Source organism: Lissotriton vulgaris, chromosome 10, assembly GCF_964263255.1.
Source record: "Lissotriton vulgaris chromosome 10, aLisVul1.2, whole genome shotgun sequence".
Lineage (NCBI taxonomy): Eukaryota > Metazoa > Chordata > Amphibia > Caudata > Salamandridae > Lissotriton > Lissotriton vulgaris.
The window spans coordinates 422,654,215-422,673,470 of record NC_141698.1 but is presented as its reverse complement, the minus strand read 5'-3'; the positions used below and the strand labels follow the sequence as shown (position 1 = coordinate 422,673,470).

Sequence of the window (19,256 nt, the reverse complement as noted above, 5' to 3'; positions counted from 1 at the left end):
TTACTTATTCATTAGTCATGCATGGTTCCATAGAGCAATACATTAATAAAATGCAATAAATAATAAAAGTGTAAGGTTCAAGGGCTATTCTTTCACTATTTTCTATTTTTGCACGATTCAGAGCCGAGGCGGAGGCCTTTTTTTAGTCCCAAATCTAAAACCTCGAGGTCCCTGGACCAGGACAACCGTCCAGCCCCCGATCGGCAAATGGAATCTTCCATCCTCAAGCTAACATGAAGCTAGGTGGCCTCCCCAACCCGTCAAAATGATGGTGGTCACCAGGAGAGAGGGCCAAACTCTAAAGAACTGTACGTGCTCCACAGCCAAGCTTACGATTTGCACCAGAGGCAGCCATGACACACGGATAACGCTGAAGAAACCGGAGGAGTTCAGAAGCTGTGGTCAGTGAGGCAGTCTCTCCACTCCCCAGCTACACAACCTTCCATGATCTGCACACTTTCGGCCCTGAGACATGCTAGCGTGCTGCAGACCACCTGAATCCTAACAATGAAGCCTATGACAGGAATGCTCCTAAGGTGGTGTGCCTCCCCTCGCCTGAGAGACCTGTACACCGCTCAACCTGCAGGCCTGAGGTGCGGTGAGTGGGGCACACACATGTCCTCGGCTGACTGCTGTCATAGCCTACCATGGGGGGTCCAGGGTAAACCATCCCCATGCATGCACCGGGTGATTTGGACATCTCCGTCTCCACATCCAGAAAATTTCAGGAGCCCATTGTCTCAAAGCGGACTTCATGCCCAGACGATGCTTCTTCACGCGGCAAGCACCATTAGATTCAACTGAGGACCAGCTGCTCGTGCTGCCCACATAACACCAACTGCAGTAAGAGGGCCTTTCTGCTGCCTACGCTGGGGCACACCTACTGCGACGCCTACCATGAGGAGGGATCATACTCCGCTTCCGAGGCCCAACTGAAAATGGAAAGGTTCACCACCCTTCCTGGGGTTCACTCCAAGTCTACCCCTGAGCCCCTACAGGCCTGTGTACCACAGAGGCCTCCAACATGGACTTCATCCTGCAAGCCACACAAGCCTGTTCGTCGGCCCACGAGACCATAATTGGGGAAGTCAGAGTCAAAACATCTCGTTTGTTCCACGACCTACGCAATGTGGCAGAAAGTGTGTCTGAGACTGAGGGCCGCATTTCCGAACTAGAGGACACAATGGTTGAACTTAAATCCACTGTGAAACACCTCTCTGTACCATCAAATCAAAAGGAGGACCGTCGCGAAGATGCCCAAAACCGTGCACTTAGGAACAATCTCCACAATGTCGGGTTCCAAGAAGGGTCAGAGCGTACATTACCTGAGCAATTCCTAAAAGACTAGATAAAACCTTGGCTCCACACAGATCAACTATCCACCTGCTTTGTGATGGAGAGGGCCCTCCGTTTTCTGGTGTAATGACCCCTCCTGTACCCCCCCCGGACCCTTATAGCCAAAGTCCTTAACTATAAACACAGAGATGCCATCCTCGAGGGGGTGAGAGTGAAAGGCCCCCTCTTCCAGTCTACCTTGATCTTCATCTTTCCAAACGACACTTGGCTAGTCCAGAAACAATGGAAGGTCTTCAAGTCAGAGCTATGAGCCTACCCCACGTGTTGATATTCCTCGCCAAGTTGAAGGTCGTATATGAATCTCGTACCCTGTTCTTTGGTTAACTGGAGGCGGCTTGGGACTGGGCTGCAGAACATAAGGAACTTATAAGACATACACATCCATCATTTCACACCTCAGATGCCCATAGCCCTGAAGCCTAATGAGCAAGTACTTACTGTCAAGAACACACATTGATGACAGAGATCAGGGTGTATGAGGGGAATCAACTGTTCGGTTGCCGACACACTCCCGAGGCCCAAGAAAAAATACAGAAGGCCAGAAGGATTAACCAGTTGGAAAGGGACTCTTCCCTCTCCCAAGATTCCTACTGAATGGAGATCCAACCCAGTGTAGCGGAGAAAAGGGGCAGCATAGGCAAACTTCCCTAATGGAATGGGATGCTGCTCAGGGGCTATGCAATACCTGGCGGATGTAGCATCTCCGTGAATTAGGATCTACACATGTATCAGCATATCCAGACTAGATTACTTATTTATTCCAGCCAGGGATAGGCTAGGCACAACAGGGTTGCACATTCTCCCATGGGGATCTCTGATTAAGCTCATCACATTGCGAATGAGGCAAGCCACAAATGGTACCAGACTCATATGGAGGCTCAGTAACTGGTACATGGTGAACCATTAACCCGTCCAACATTTATTTCAAGAGCTAAACTCATGGTTTGAACTAAGCAAAGGCTCCCTAAGCTCTACAGCTAATTTATGGGCATGCAGCAAAGCTGTCATACGCGGCTGGGCAGAAGCCTAAATTCATGGGCAACACAAGACTGGGCTCCAAAAGACTGTCAACCTGGAAGCCAGCTTGGTACGCCTGGAACAGGCATACCGAGAATGACAGGATGAACACATGACATGCCAACTAGCATCAGTTGAGGCCTTACTACGCCAACCCTGCCTTGAAGAATCCAAGAAGTGCTGGATAGCCGCACAGGCCAGGATTCACAAATGGGGCAATAAAACTGGTAAAAGACTTCACAGGGTGGTGACTCAGGACACAGTCAGAATACTGATCCCTGAAATTAGAGAGCCCACCGGGATCATACGCCACACCTGTATCAAAATAGCTGCTAGATTTGCTTCCTATTACAAAGCTCTATACGCATCCGTAACCATGGTCAGTGGGAGGATGACCAGCCCCTCAAAGCCAACATACCCCTACTGCCCAATACTGATAGGGCCTCACTGAACCAACCTGGAAGAGATTGATCTGGCCGTCGCTGACATGCAACCAGTCAAGACCCCAGGCCCAGAGGATTTCCGGCTGCATATTACTCTAAGTTGAAGTCCTTATCGATCCCCATCTCCGAAACCTATACCATGCAGCTATTGATAAGGGTAGCTTCCGCTCAGACTTTGACATCACCACTATAGTGCTCCTTCATAAAGCTGGGAAGTCTCCGGAACACTGCGTCTCATACCGCCTAATCGTTCTGATCAACTTTGAGCTGAAAACATATGCCAATGTCTTGCCCAATAGGCTTCTACCAGTGATTACCAAGTCTATTCATTTTGGCCAATGTAGCTTCATGACTGTCACAGGGCCGAGGACGACTTGGGGAGTGAGACACCGTACTCACCTGTGACTTACGTAAAAGAGGTCCTCTTACTTCAAATACAGGCCCTGTATCCGGACTATCACTTTAAGAACCCGGAGTTCAGTCTCCAGGAGGAAGATGGTCCAAGGATCCCGGTGATATCACCAGAGAGGGGCCAATCGGATGTGAGGGAGAAGATGACGAAAACGGAATGGAGCGAGGACGCCGAGGAGAGCCGAGGAGCCAGAGGAATCAGAGAAGACGACAAGAGTAAGCGAACCTGGAGAGGAGTGGAGTCCGCGTATCAACACCATACGTGGACGTAGCCCCGATAAGAACGAGAAGCCAGGAGGCCAAAGGCATTATGCTCCGCCCTGCCACGCTCTTGGAGGAACGTGGCTGAACCAGGTCCGGTTCCGAATGCCGGGGTTCATGGACCACTGGGTGGGAAAATTAAAAGTAATAAACGGGAGGTCACCCATAACCGAAACCTGTGATAGAACTAGAGAGCACATTGGTGGTCATATGTCTTTCACATATTGTTTTTTTTGGACTGCACGGGCCCCTACCCTATTGTCCATTACCAACTCCCAAACGGTTACCTGCGTCTTTCTTCATTTTCATCCAAGGGGCTCCAGACACAGATACTGAAGCAAGCCATGTAGAAGAGGCCAGGAGGAAGAAGTACTCTGACCCGACCTTTATGAAGCAAGGGGACGGCGACAAAACGATCTTGAGCCAGAAAAACGGACATACTATTTGCAAATAAAAGAGAGTAAGCCACAAACTAAAGATAAAGGCATGTCATTTTCATCTCGGGTTAGGCCCCTCCCCCTTTTGAGTCAGTGAAAAGGACACTCTGCAGCACTCATCACTGCATTCGCAGAGGCCATGAAGCTTTCTCCCATTACTTGACACTTACCGACTCGACTGCACTTCTACTTCTCGATTTCAAGAAAGCCGTTGATTGCCTAGACTGGGTGTTCTAACTCCAAGTCCTCCTCCAACTGGGATTTCATCCCCGTTTTATCTCCTTCATTAAAGTGCTCTATGCCCAATCCCACACTCAAGTAGGGGTCAACTAAGCCCTCTTGCCTATGTTCCCAATCTGCCTGGGAACCAGACAGGGCTGCCCCCACTCCCTTCTTTAGTTTATCCGAGCGACTGACCACTGGCAACATGGATCAGGTGTAATGCATAGCTCTGGATATTCCACTGCAGACTGGCTTCGAGGATCGCATTGCAGTATATGCCGATGACATCCTCATCTTCCTGGGACACCCACATGCCTCAGGAGTCCGCCTTCTTTAATTATTGCATTGGTATGGAGAAGCATCAGGTCTCAAAGTCAACTGGACGTAATCGCTCCAAGTCCCTTGAAAGGTATTGTACTTTATTGTAATTGTATTTATATATCGCTTACTACCCCTTATGAGGCGTTGAAGCACGCTCCTTCGGAATCTATAAAGGATTAGTGGTAAATTACTATAGTGAAATATGAAAGTAATCTGAGTGGTGGATATGTTAGTCAGTTATTTGGATTCAGAAGGATAGTGTAGGGATAGAAGAGGGAAAAAGGTTTGCATTTATATAGCGCTTGCTACCCCTGATTGGGGTGTTGAAGTGCTTTTTCGGCGCGTAGCATGCTACTCAGGAACCGATAAAAGTGGCCCTACTACGGTTGACTGGCAGTCACACCTTCCAGTCCGTCGCTTAGCTTCTGGGGTATACATCTCATTAGAACCTGGGCTAACTGGAGTCTGGACCTTAATCTTTTGCTGGATCTTGTTGGGCAGAAAATGGTCAGGTGAGGGAACCTCTCCCTTAATGTACTTGGGCGAGAGGCCCTTTTTTAAATAATGATTGTCCCTGAATTCTGATATACCCTTTTCCAGGAGGAGATAAGAGCCTTTCTCTATGAGAATAAACCTCCTAAGATAGGCTTCCATATGTGTACGCAATCCACATACGAGGGCGGGAGAGTTAGGTTGAACCCACGCTTCTACTACTGGGCTTCCCAAATTCAGGAAATGAATGACGGTTTGGAGGCAGGGACAACCTCACATTTAGGCTTGAGGTGTCCATACATAGCAGGCAGCACATCGAGGGGGTGCTATTCAGCAATACTCTTCCTGAAAAGCTCCCATAGGTCAGAAGTGTGCCAGTCCTTTGCTGGCAGCTGGCCCTTACATGGATCCGATGAGACTGCATGCCCACACAGGAAACCCCCCTATAGCACGATGCATGGCTCCTACATACAACCACAGGAGAGGGGTTCAGCCAATGGGACCCCGTATGCATTTCCAAACTGGGGGACGTCTGGGCAGGCAAACAGATGAAATGCTTCCAGGAACTACAGCTGGAGTTCACACTTTATAAGTCCCAGTTCAAGAGATCCTTACAACTGTGTCACAGCCCGATGGTCCACTAGCCTCCATTAACCACACACCCAGAATAAAACCACCTAGAGCCTAAAGGTCTGTTTGGACCACTGGTTCGACGCACCATCTCATACCTATATATAGCTCCCTGACAGTTAAAGATCAATTTAGAGTTCTGAGGTACAAATAGGATGGCTGGGTGAGCCCCCTTGATTGCAGCAACTGGGGGGGATGCAAGAATAGCCTGAGAGAGCATACTCCTCGTTGCCCTGAAGTACCTTCACAATTAATATTTTACCACCTGATGACTCGGGAGGATGGATGCCACCCCTGTAGCAAACTGTCCTAAATGCACCAGTGATGACTGCAGCTTCCACCAGATGGTATGGGACTGTTGTAGGAAGCTGGCTTTTTATGTAGTGTACCAAAATGAGGTTCACTTTACAGGAAGTCTATTAGCTTACAGGGCTTAAATGAATAATCCTAAATGCTCTCTTTTGTAGGTCTGTGGGAGAGTGGTTTAGGCTTAGCAGAGGGTATTGTTAAGCATTTGTTAAATCACATAGTCAATAACTGAGACACACACAAGAAGAAACTCAAGACTAATTTAGAACAAGCATTTGCAAAGCAATCGGTCTCACCATTGGGACCTTATATGTATTTAGCTATGCAGCACATTAGCCCGGGTGCTAAAACATTGCATGATATCCTGCTGACTCGACTTCATGAGGTGGGAATTGGAGGGATCCCGCTAGCCTGGGTGAAATCATTCTTGACGGACAGATCTCAACAGGTTTTCCTATGACCTTTTGTCTCCACCAAGAAACCATTGACGTGGGTGGTTCCGCAGGGATCTGCTCTCAGCCCCCTTTTATTTAATGTATACCTGATGCCGTAGGCAAAAGTGGTTGAATCCTGGGGAATCAGAGTGATGTTTTACGCTGATGACACTCAACTTGTATTTTCTTTTAAAGACCACTCTGAAAGCTCTCTGGCTAATTTCCGCCATTGCCTGGTGAACATCGCCTCCTGGATGTCCTCCAATAACTTAAAATTGAACACTGATAAGACGGAGGTCTTATTTTTTAACCAGAAATCTCCTATTCCCGCTAATATTTGGTGGCCGTCTGAACTCAATCCCCCCCCCCCGGCACCAGTTCAAGCTGCCCGTAATTTGGGCTTCCAATTTGATACAGCTCTGTCCTGTAAAACTCAAGTCAATAAAGTTTCGGCATCTTGCTTTGGAAAGCTTCGAATGATTAAAAAAATCACCCCTTACCTGCCACTTGATTCTAGCGGGACAGTAGTCCATGCCCTAATAACGTCCCATTTGGACTACGCAAACAGTCTGTATGTTGGAGCCCCGGCGTATCTCATTAACCGTCTGCAGACAGTGCAGAACTCAGCGGCCAGGCTGATTTGTAACATTCCCTATCGCCACTCTATTTCGCCTTATCTGGCCAAACTGCACTGGCTACCAGTGAGATACCGCATTCAGTTCAAGGCCTTGGTCCTTGCCTTTAGAGCTCTCAATGGACGAGGCCTGCATACTTGAGGCATAGACTTAAGATTACACAAGCGACGAGGGACCTTAGATCCAATCACCTTTGCCTAATGTTCTGCCCACGATTTTGTCTTGCACGCACGGGAGGTAGGGCCTTTGCTGTGGCCACTTCCAAACTCTGGACCTACTACCGTTGGAACTCAGATTTCTTACATCACAGCCTTTGTTTCGAAGGAAACTTAAGACCTGGCTCTTTTCTCTGATCTAGCCTTCCCTGAACCTCTCTGACTGTCACATGTTCACAGCGCCGGGCACCCACGTTGGGGGTAGCTGAGCGCTTTACAAGCTTCAAAATAAATAAAATAAAAAAATAAATAAAACATCTACTGTTCTTTAACATGGAAGAAAAGTAAGCACCAAACTGCGTGACATGCCAGGTATGGGAACACCTGGAGAGAAATATTGCCTTTCAGCAGGAAACAGTATTGTCCAAAGCTCTGTTTTTAGGTATGGGAACACCTGGAGAGAAATATTACCTTTCAGCGGGAAACAGTATTGTCCAAAGCTCTGTTTTTAATATAAAATCAGGGCCTTCGGTGGTCATATCACTGAAAATACAAGATTTGAAAATAATATTATGTGTGGAAGATAATTTCTATGGATAGGAATCTAGAGAATGCTAAAGTGATTCTGGTATTTGACTGACCTCTGCTGGTCGTTTTCTATCAAAACAGTTAAATAGAGGCAGTTTAAAAGAAAAAAAGTCCCTAAGCAGAAGCAGACAAGTCCTAGGGCTGATCTCCAGAGTCCACAAAGTACATAGACATACATATAAGTGTATACTAAAGTATATACAAGAGGTCTTGAATGCTCGACCTAAAAATAACATATCTTTTTATATAATTTTAGAAACCAAGATCATCGGGTAAGTACTTTAGACAATATCAAATTTTACAGTAAAAACAGCAAAAAATTACAGCTGTCAGATTTGAGGAATGATCCTCGAACGCGGTAATGTCATCCTATGGGAGAAACATACACTACATACGGACACTTACAAATGACAGACAGGACTGTCCTTTTGGACTTAAGGTAAGTAGAGGCGAAGGGGCGTGGTCTCGCCAGCAGCAAGATGGCTGCATCTTGAGTGAGCTCTGCCGGCTGAGCGAAATATTCGCCATCCTCCGGTAAGAACACCCCACATCCAGCCCACTGGGAAACGGGTATGCACTAACAGCACCACGGGCAGCTGTGTGACCGTTTAAGCGAGAGCAAACCAAAGTGCGAAAGCACGAAAGCCACAATCGTGGAAGCCGACTGCGGGAGAGAGGAGGCCGTGCGGGCTGCTGCCACTAAACAACGTGCCGCGATCGTGGCCCTGCAATGATTCGGGGATTGCACCCATAAGTAGCCCCCACTGGCAAGAACCGACAAAGACTACTGGAGCCTGGTGGAGAGGATATAGATCTGCAGCACACGCGCGATTTCAGCAGCGACCCATTACTGAGATAGGTCCTGGGGCCACGTAAGAGGAGCGTCTTTGCCGTGAAGACCTGGCATCGGGTCGAGGGATGGAGGCTGATTACCACTCACAGATGAAGGAGCGCTCTGAGCAATGAGGTTTCCCAGCCCCGCTCTCCGCATAAGTGGCTCGCTGAAGCGGAGTACGACCTCGACTGACACAGACAGCCGGTCTGGGCCTAACAAGGTTGCAGAATCGAGCTAAAGTCTAAAACCTTGCCATGCCACATCCAATAGAGCAGACACGTTCCTGGAGGCCTGCTGCTCCCCACCCCCCCAGAGGAAGACAAGATGAACACAACACTCGTCTACACAGTCTAACAAGCATTAATATATCACAGAGAGCTCCACAAGATTGCAACAACTTAGTGCGCTTAAGACAAAAACTGAAGGATGAACTGGGCCTGCCCCGACTGCGGCAATAAGCTGAAAATCATACCTAGCCGCTTAATAGCGCCAGGAACGGTCCCCGACCCCGAGTGGATGCTGCACCACCGCCAAAAGAGAAAAATAAAACAGCAAAACATCTGCATTCTCCTACCAGTGGATATTAATTAAGGGTGGGAGCTATCCACCACAACCAGCAGCACATTGCCTGCTCGGCGAGGCCACAAACATGACACACTCACCAATGAGAGCCCCAGGGAGTACAAACCAAAGCGTGAGGCCAAGGCCGCAATCCATCTGCAACCAGATACAAGCTGGTGCCTTCACTATTCACCCTACAGTGATCATATCACGGTCTCCCACCACACAACCCCTTAAGCTTGGATTTTAAAAGACTGCCACAATAAACAAACAAGGAGAGTGGATCATAAGCCACTGTGGTCACAGTGTAAAAGAGCTCCATAATACAATACTGAGCGTGCTCCCCAGCACACCACCTGCGGCCCATATCCCAGCTCAGCCCAAGATAGGGAAGACAAACAGCAAACAAATGCTCACCTTTGAGTGCCGGCGCACCAGAAGGCATGGAGACCCACCCCAAGAAGCCGAAGAACAGGCCACGCAAACTGAAACTACTGGTTCGCAGGATGAGGACATTTTATCCCTGCACCTAGAGGTCAAATCCAGCCTAAAAACAATTGACTCTAAAATTGACCACCTAGTAGTCCGGCTTGACCAGGTCAAACAACGTGCAGATTCACACGACACTCGGATCACCCACTTGGAAGCCTGAGTATCCGACACCAATGATGCCTGCATGAAGGGCCTCCAACGCTTACTCATAATGGATAATGTACTGGAACTCATTCAACCCAAAAATGAAGACCTGGAATCCCGCTCCAGAAGAAACAATCTCAGCATTACGGGAATCCCAGAATCGACTGCCATCTCCAAAATGGAAGACTATTTTGAGACCTTGCTTTGTGATGTTTGGCACAGCCTTATCCGAGATCTTCATTGTCGTACAGGCACATCGCTCGCTGGGTCCACAGACCCCCCACCCCCTCTTTAGGGTCCCAGTGACACGATCCTGCAAAAGGCCAGGGAAATGGGGGGGGAAGTCAGGCATCAAGGAAACACTCATTTTATCCCTATCTTACCATGGCGCTACAGGTGGCACGACAAGACTTTCTACTGGCCAAATGTATCTTCCAGCAACTAAAAATACTGTATGTGCTCATGTACCCAGCTAAGTTGTGCATAGACACTGATGGCAAAAAACACTATTTTATAGACTCTAAAGTAGCCATGGCACATGCAAAGCAACTGCACAAAACCTACCCAGGCGGCCCGCCCGCATCATCTGAAGATGGCTGCACCAGCGACAATGACTAGTAATACACACAACAGGGCTGCTGCAAGGTCAGATCTGCTACACTGCATTGGGCTGCACCCCTAAACCACCAGAGAGCCAGTGCAAAACAGAACTATGTTCCCCTATAAACGTCTGGCCATTCTATGCCAATACAACATATGCTACTTCCAAATGCACTGTGATGCTCGGCCACCCTGCCCTTGAGGCGGGAGGCTAGACCTGCAGAGTCCACATGCTCCAACAGAATCATTCCCATGAGCATTCTTTGTGTTTCAAGTTGGAGATATTTGGGTGGGGTGCGCACTATATATTCAACTGTTTGGGGGGTTGGAGTGGGAGAGAGGGTGAACATGGGAAGTTCAAAGCAGACATAGGAGAAGGGGTCCGTGTAACCTGAGAGTTACTGTTTTACTGTTTATGTACATCTTAGAACGCACTGTGCCACTAAGAGGCCACACTACTATGCCCAATGCTACAATCCCATATAGTCCTTTTTGGCGATACCCAAGCACACGACAGCACGTGCACCCAACAACTGACTCATGACTGATGTGACATTTCTAACTTGGAATATTAGGGGTATTAATGACCACTATAAAACCTGTCTTATGCACGCTTACCTTCCAAGACATATTATTGATGTCAACATGGCACATCAACCAAACGACTTACATAAAATCAGGTTTCCTGGTATAGATGTTGTGATGGCAGGTAACAGGGGTGGTAACCGTGAACAGCAATTACGAAAGTTGGAAAGTAAATGGATCATTTCTTTGAGAGCAGTGGAAAAGGGAGCAAATATGGACAAAGAGATGTGTGAGTTTCTATGAATATGTACATAGATTTGGTTCATCAGCATTGGGGAAAGACAAAGGAAATCGTATTGATCGAATGTGCCCATAAGAATTATATCGATGTTCATGTGAGAATATGTAAAAATATTGCATAATATGAGAAGGATTCATTTGATAATGCGCTTGAAATTGGTGCCCAAAATGTACTAATAGGATGAGACAAAAAGTATTTGCCCTTCGCTCGTGTGGTGCATTGACATACAAATGTTCCAAGATGGCCACTACTTTCTCCTTAGTGAGTATTGAAACTATCCGGCCGGCTTAGTCCTTTCTCTTTGACTGATGTAAAGGGCGGGCCAGGAGGACGTAGTTACTTCCTGCTAGACGAACGCGGAAGAGAGACGCCTTGCTGAGACGCGACCGGTTTCGCGATGGCGGTAAGTTTTAAAAAATGGGTTCGGGAATAGCAATAGACAGCTTAAAATACGATTGAGTCAAAGTTTCTTTGACGCATTATAGAGACCGGGTACTAACAAATCTTGAAGGCGCGATGTACAGATGCACCCAGTTTTGCGTGTCGTTTTCCGGTTTTAAACTAATTAAAGAAAGAGACAACCGGACAAGGGGTGTGCATACATGTCGACTGAAATATGACAGGTGCTTGCTATTTTTATATATTTTTATGGAATGTGAGACGGCTTTAGGGAAATATATGTACTGCGATGGGCAGCCTAAATAGATGATTGGGACACATTTCTGGCTGAAGTGGCGATGGATAGAATTAAATTGGTGTGCCACATTTCTGCTAGAGGAGTAACACGTAGTAGCATGGGAGGTTTTTTAGTAGTTTTGGACCGGTATTTGGAAAGGCGGTGAGCCTAGCTGCAAACTGGGGACAATACAAGGAAGTACACATTTGGAAACACAATAGATTTGTAAACAGCATCTGGAATTTCTTTCCCTCATAAACAACTGAAATGGGATTGGTTTATTATTTCAGATGGAACTTATCATGGCTCCTGCAGTCCTTTATTAAATTACAGACCACTGAGTAACAAATGAATAGAGAAGTACAAGAATCCAAAAGAACAATTTTCACTTTCATTATCATAGGCTTTTAAGGTAAGCCGGTCGACTTGGGAACTGTTTCTGAATAATTAAGTAGTGAGATGCAACATACGAATGTATGAAATCTTTTCTAAATACCGGTACTGTTTGGTTTTACAGGACCAATGACAAAGGATTTTTACAGTTTTTATTGAGTTATATGAAAATACGCCACTCACCATACTATTTCTCTGTGGTAAGTGGAATTCATTAAGCTTAGATAGCCTTGCACTTGCATTTAGTTTCTATTGATATAATTGGAATAGCAACAACATTGAAATAGAGACAGAATTGTGGCAAATATGGGCACTGAGATATGCGCTCGAACAAAAGACACTGAGGCATAAGTGGTGGTCATCTTGAGAGACAGGTGTTGTATGGATAACTCTGAAATGCATGATTAATGCTAACATAGCGTAACCATGTGAAGGAAGATGGCCACAAAAATTGTATGTATTCAACTTGCTAAATGACATCAAGCATGCTAGACTTATTAAGCAACTGTGCAGCTATTTATAATCTGAATTCCAGACTTGAAACACGCCATTGACATATGACAGCAGCTCCAAATGGAAATGGAGGGGAATAAGGGTTGGAGTTTTGGTTAAGTATGGATGTGTAAAGGTGGCTTGGAAGATATGAGTTTTACTGATTGTATGTATTTGTATACTAATTTGCAGCCTTGAAAAAGCCCGTGGAGGGCGAAACGCGCGTCGGCTGTGACGATGTGGCAAGAAAATAATCAATAAATAAGAACTTTGAGAACCAATGGACTTTGTACTATCTGAATACTTGTGTGGACTGGAAAATAATTGAAGTACTGAACTGATTGTATTGAAAAACAATTGGATAAAAGTTACGAGTAGGGATGTGCACTGGTTAAATTGTCTCTATTTATGGTTCATGACATTCTACTACACTCGCTGTGGGTAGAGTATCGTGACGGAAAGTGCTTAAGGGTGAATAAGCATCCTATCAGTTGGGCACTCCCAAATTGAGTATCTCTGTATGACTGGACAAATGAATACCATGGGACAAATACAACACTGATGTGCAGATCACAGTAGCAAATTCACCCTGTCTTTTTGTTTATGTATATTATTGATGTATGTTTTCTACAAGAGACACACCTTTCTACCGCTAACACTGCTCGACTCCAGAAGCGCTGGTGTTGAGACTCCTACTCCTCCGTATACTCTAACTACGCTAGAGGGGTCACCATTCTACTTATATGGGCCTTCCCTGGCGAAATGTCCATACCCACATTGATCCAGAGGGCAGGTACGTCATACTGGTAGGCCTGCTCTATTCCCAACCGTTCACGGCGGCAGTATACGGGCCCAACTCAGACGATTCAGACTTTTTTATCCATGTCTGGAAGCTAATTGTTGCACATGACCTCTGCCCAATAGTTTGGGGAGATGACTTCAACATTGCGCTACAGAACCCTCAGGTGCTAGACTACAACAATCGCAAGCAACAGCGTCATTACACTCACTCATACTAGATAATGCACTAGTTGAAGCCTGGCACAATACCCACCCAAACAGATGCAAAGGCACCTGCATCCCTACCACACATAACTCCTGGTCCCGCATTGACCTATGGCTGGTGTCCCGAGACGTAGCTGGCTGGTCCTCCTCCATTGAACACTTGGCACAAACCCTGTCTGACCATTCCCCGGTACGCCTGATCCTCAAGATCCCACAAACCCTGTGGTGCATGTTCTCGTGACGCCTGCCCCGCTTTGGACAGAGAGATGCAGGGTTCAAGGAGGAAATATGCAGCGCCATTATAGAGGTCTTTGAATTAAACACTGGCTCGGTTAACTCACCCTCAACACTAAGGGAAACATTCAAAGTAGTCATCTGGAGAGTATACATTGCTAAGCAATCCAGGGTGCTCCGGGCGATTCGGGGAACCCTAGAGAAACTGGAGGTGGAAATTAAAACACTGGACCAGGTATATAGAACCAACCCCACACCTGCTACGCTGGCGGAGATCAGGGCAAAAATGTCAGAATACCAAACTGAGGCAGAGCGAGAGATGAGCTACCTGTGTTGAGCAGCACGAGCTCGCCGATATGGGGAAGGGAACCGCCCTGGTAAGACTGGCTGGCTTGCTGAAGAAGCCACATGCATCCTCATATGTGACCGAATAGGTGGAAGACACCAGCAGCAGAATCACGTCTCCTGTAGAGATCAGTGCAGCCATTACTTCCTTCCACTCCCAACTCAATATGGCTGGGGCGGCAGGTGCCCAAGACGCACTACAATAGTACTTTGTCTCAATTGAGCTACTATGGCTCGACCTAGGTCGCAGAGACTACCTTAATGCCCTGTTCACAATGGAGGAAATCACGCAGATTATCGCCGCTCTCCCTGGAGACAAAGCTCCAGGCCTGGATGCACTAATCCCCGCTTTTTATAAAGAATACGCTTCTATTCTGATCCCTCATCTTGTTGAAATGTACAGCGAATCAGTCACACAAGACCAGCTGCCTCCCTCTCTCCGCGAACCACTAATCACAATTATACTGAAGCCTGACAAGGCGCCTGAGCACTGTGACTTCTACCACCCTCTCTCATTGATCAACACCAACAACAAAATATATGCGAAACTGCTAGCAAATCGTCTCATTCCGCTCATGCCCTTAATTATACAGCCCGATCAATCTGGCTTGATCCCGGGACGCAAAACATCACACAATGTACGCATAATTTTCTTGGTAATGCACCAAATTAATCCCTCCCTACCAGCTCTATTAGATGCTAAAAAAGCATTGAACTTTTGGAATGGCCTTTCCTTTTCTCGCTCCTCGGACGGCTGGGCTTCAGCTCGAAATTCATACACAGGATCTGCATGTTATATACCTTACTTTCGTCCCGCATTAAATGTAAATGTAAATGTGTTTCGATTTATATAGCGCAACACTTTAACCCAGGGGTCTCAAGGCGCTTGCTTAGGGAACCCATCCTGGTATTCCCCTGTGAGATACCCCGGCCGGGTATCCACAAGGTGAAAGCCAGGCATCCCGCCGCGAGGGGCCGTAGTGGAGATTAAGCAAGCTATTGCCCAGAGTCGCAGAGTGTGACCCCGTGAGTCGAGTAGGCACCGGAGCGAGAATTGTCGACTCCGTGGAATTTTGAGCCCGAGACCCTCCGAGGCGGGGAATCGAACCCTGGTCCACGACCGATCTCAGCTTCCGGGTCTGCCGCCTCTAACCACTGAGCCACGCTAAAATCAAATGGCAGATCATCGATTCCATTGCGATCAATAGGGGCAGGGGTGTCCACTCTCACCGCTATGGTTCGCAATGGCGATGGAACCGCTGGCAGCTCGGTTAATCCAACACCACACAAAACGTGGTATTGGATTCACAGCCAACAGCCTAATGGTATCAATGTATGCTGATGACAACACGCTATATATTCACAAACTGCATAAAAATCTAGCACCCTTGAAGAGAGAAGTCATCTGATTTGGCGGCCACCCGGTCGTGCACATCAACTGTAACAAATCCCTACTATTTCCCCTCACCGACGCAACGCGTCCTTATCAGAGTACCCACCTAAATGGGCCAAAGAACCAACTAAATATCTGGGGATATGGTTAAGCAGAGACCCGGAGGAACTTTGGAAAGCGAATTACGGACATGCAGTGGAATGGCTCGAAACTAAAACCCAGATATGAAGCAAGCTCCCACTTTCCTTGGCAGGACGCATTGCGATAGCCAAGGTGGTGATCCTGTCAAAGTTTTTATATCTTTTCCTCCATATCCCAATCCCGCTCATGGCACAATATTTTACAAGATTGCGCTCAGACATGATCGCTCTAACATGGGTAGGTCGGCAGCTGCGGATCGCCTACAAAACTTTGACATTACCCTTCACATGCGGCAGAATGGGGGCCCCAGACCTAAAGCTATATGCACTCTGCACCCAAGCAAGCTTCTTGCACTTTTTGCTACATCCAATACCATTCCAGCCACATCTGGCGGCAGAGGGAGATCAGGCTTCACCAAGGCCGCTAGAAACTGCAGTATTCCCCTCCTACCCATGCTGTGGCAGCCACAACCACCCAACTAGACACTCTACTTTATTACCAAATTAGAGCGACCTGCAGAAGCACAAACAGTGTGTTCCGGGACCCCCCACTGGTCAACACAGCGCTAGAAATCATCCATACAGCCGTATCGCAGCGCAAACTCATAACCATACTCTACTCATTAACATTAACAGCATCCCCTCTGGACACTGAAAGGGCCCGCTGCGCCTTGGAGGTGGACATGATCACAAGCCGATCGATGGAACAGGAGGAATACTGTTGTAACCAAACTGAGAGACTGTTAGATTTGAGGGTCTCTAGTCGGCACAGGTAGGTACTTGTGACAAATAGGGACCCTTGCCTCTAGTCAGGGTAAGGGGGTACACTCCTAAAATAACCCCTGCTCATCCCCTTGGTAGCTTGGCACGAGCAGACAGGCTTATCTCAGAGGCAGTGTGTAAAGCATTTGTGACCACATACAGTAACACAGTAAAAACACTAATGATGGACACCACATAAGGTTTTATATAAAACATAAGTATACTTTATACAGATTTACCAGAAGACCATAAACGACAAAAATACACAATACTGTTACTTTAAAATGGTAGTTTTAGCTTAGTTCAGTTCAGTTCTTAAGATGCTACACTTTGCCTCAATGTACCTTACGATGCGTTGCGCTTCCACGACAAGTGATGTCACAGCGATGGAAATGTGGCAAAGTTCCGGTGCAAAGAAATAAAGACGTGAAGATCTTCCAGATGCAGCGCGCTTCTCCGATGATGGGAGAAGTCTTGGTTTGATGCATCAACTGCAGCGGCGACACCCTTGTTCAGCGATGCGACGGCAACAGCTTCAGCTGTGACACTCGTCTCCGACGTTTGCGACAAGCTTCCGCACGATGTGACAACTATAGCGGCGACATCCTTGTTCAGAAATATGGCGGCAGCAGCTCCGACGGCGGATCGCTTCTCCGGAGATGCAAGACGCTTTCTTCAATGCGGTGCAATACGGCAGTTACAGCAGCAACATCCTTGTTCAGAAATGCGACGGCAACAGCAGCGACGGTGACCCGCTTCTTCCGCGTTGAGTCTCGCTTCCAGCTTCTTGCGACACGCAGTCCCTCAGAAGGCCCAAAAACAGCAGCAGGCACTTCCAAAGAACTCTGGGGAACTGGGGGTTGAAGTCTGTTGTTCCTGAGACTTCAGCCGGAGGCAAGCTTTTTTCCAAGGACTTGGAGATCCTTCACAAGTTGAAAGTAAAGCACACAAAGTTCTTTCTCCTCTCTTTGGCAGTCAGGCAACCACTGCAGGCCAATCACCTAAGCAGCACTTCAGCTTAGGAATAGTCTCTCCTCAGTTTCTTCAGGTTCCTCTCCTCAGCAGAGGTTACTTCTTGTAGTCCAAAAGTGATCTAATTTCTTGGGATCAGGGTCCCAATATTTATACCCCAAAATCCTTTGTCCTGTGAGGGCAGAGGGGCCTTTGCCCAGTTAAAACCAGTTCTGGAGCACTCTGTGTACATGACTCCTTCTTTCCTTTCACAGTGCAGGGCAGAAACATCAGATGCCCCACAGGAGGTGGAGCCAGCATTGTGGACAGAAAGCACAGCCCTGGAGCACTTTGTTGACAGGAATCCTTCTCTTCCTTCACTGTGCAGGGCAGAAAAATCAGCTGCACCCCAGGAGGTGGAGCCAGCATTGTGGAAGGCAGCACAGCCCTATTCAAGGTTCAGGTGCAACTCCTCCCTCCCATCTAGATGCATATCTCTTTATTCACCACTGGGCTGACCCATCCTGTCTCCTGGAATCCCCAGCCCTGTCACTCACAAACTCCAGACAAGGAGTACATAACCTAGCAGAGGCAGGCTTGAAAGGTTATGCAAGAAAATAACTACTTTCTAAAAGTGGTATTTTCAAACACAGAATGTTAAAACCAACTTCACTAAAAGATGTATTTTATCATTCTGGGTTCAGGCATACTAAACTCGACTTTCTACTAGGTTCTCTGAGTCAGTTAGGATTATAACATGTAATAATCTAACAGCCCATTCTGGCCTATGGAGAACAGGTTGCCTTGCAATAGTGAAAAACGAAAATGGCTGTAATTCACTATTAGGAAATACCACACACACCAGGGCATGTCCTACATTATTCTTACAATGCACCCTGCCCTTGGGCCTACAATAGGGGTGTCTGATATGAAGAAAATTGAAGGTTTAGGGACTGGCAAGTTGGTGCACTTGCCCAGTCAGCATGGCAGTACCAGACTGCACACAGGCGCTGCAATGGCAGGCCTCAGACACATTTTACAAGGCTGCTCCTGTGGGTGGCACAACCAGTGCTGCAAGCCCAATAGCATGAACAAACTGCAGGGGTCACCCATATAACCCATAGGCTTTTGGGTATCTAACAAGGAAAAAACAAGGTAAAGCCGTCGGAACAATAATACATCTATCTGATTGTAAGACTGGATACAATCAATTATCCAATATTGGATTAATCCTTCTCCACACAATTTAATTGAAATAATTTTAGATATAGAGTATCTCCAAGTAGATAGCCATAAGTAGAGAGAAATAAATATCAAGTGTATGGTTCAACTTTTTCTTTTAATTAAACCACATTAAACCTTAATTATTGGTCTCTCACATTGAACAAAACTGTACACAATTCATATATACAAACAAAACACATATACTTCTGATTTACATATATCAACAGGGCCTGACTCCCTCTTTCCTATTTGTTTGCTCTAAAGCTAAACTAAACCCTGTCCCCTTTCACTGTGTTCTGTTCCTTCTTTTGTCATTATGCCTTGGTTCTCCCCATTCTCTCTCTGGCTGCGTTTTACGGCACCTTCTCACACCCAGTAGGCCTTGATCATCTTTGTGTCACAGCGTTCTGAGCCACCACAGCTTTGATATACTTCCTGCCTTTGAGATCTTAGCCACCTTAGGTCTCAGTCA

General features: G+C 46.9%; 1 protein-coding gene across 1 annotated transcript in view; it reads right to left on the bottom strand.

The window, feature by feature from the left end:
• The window catches only part of LOC147685345 (uncharacterized), a 240,949-nt gene that overhangs the window by 199,579 nt on the left and 22,114 nt on the right, over positions 1–19,256 (bottom strand). The window lies entirely within an intron of this gene.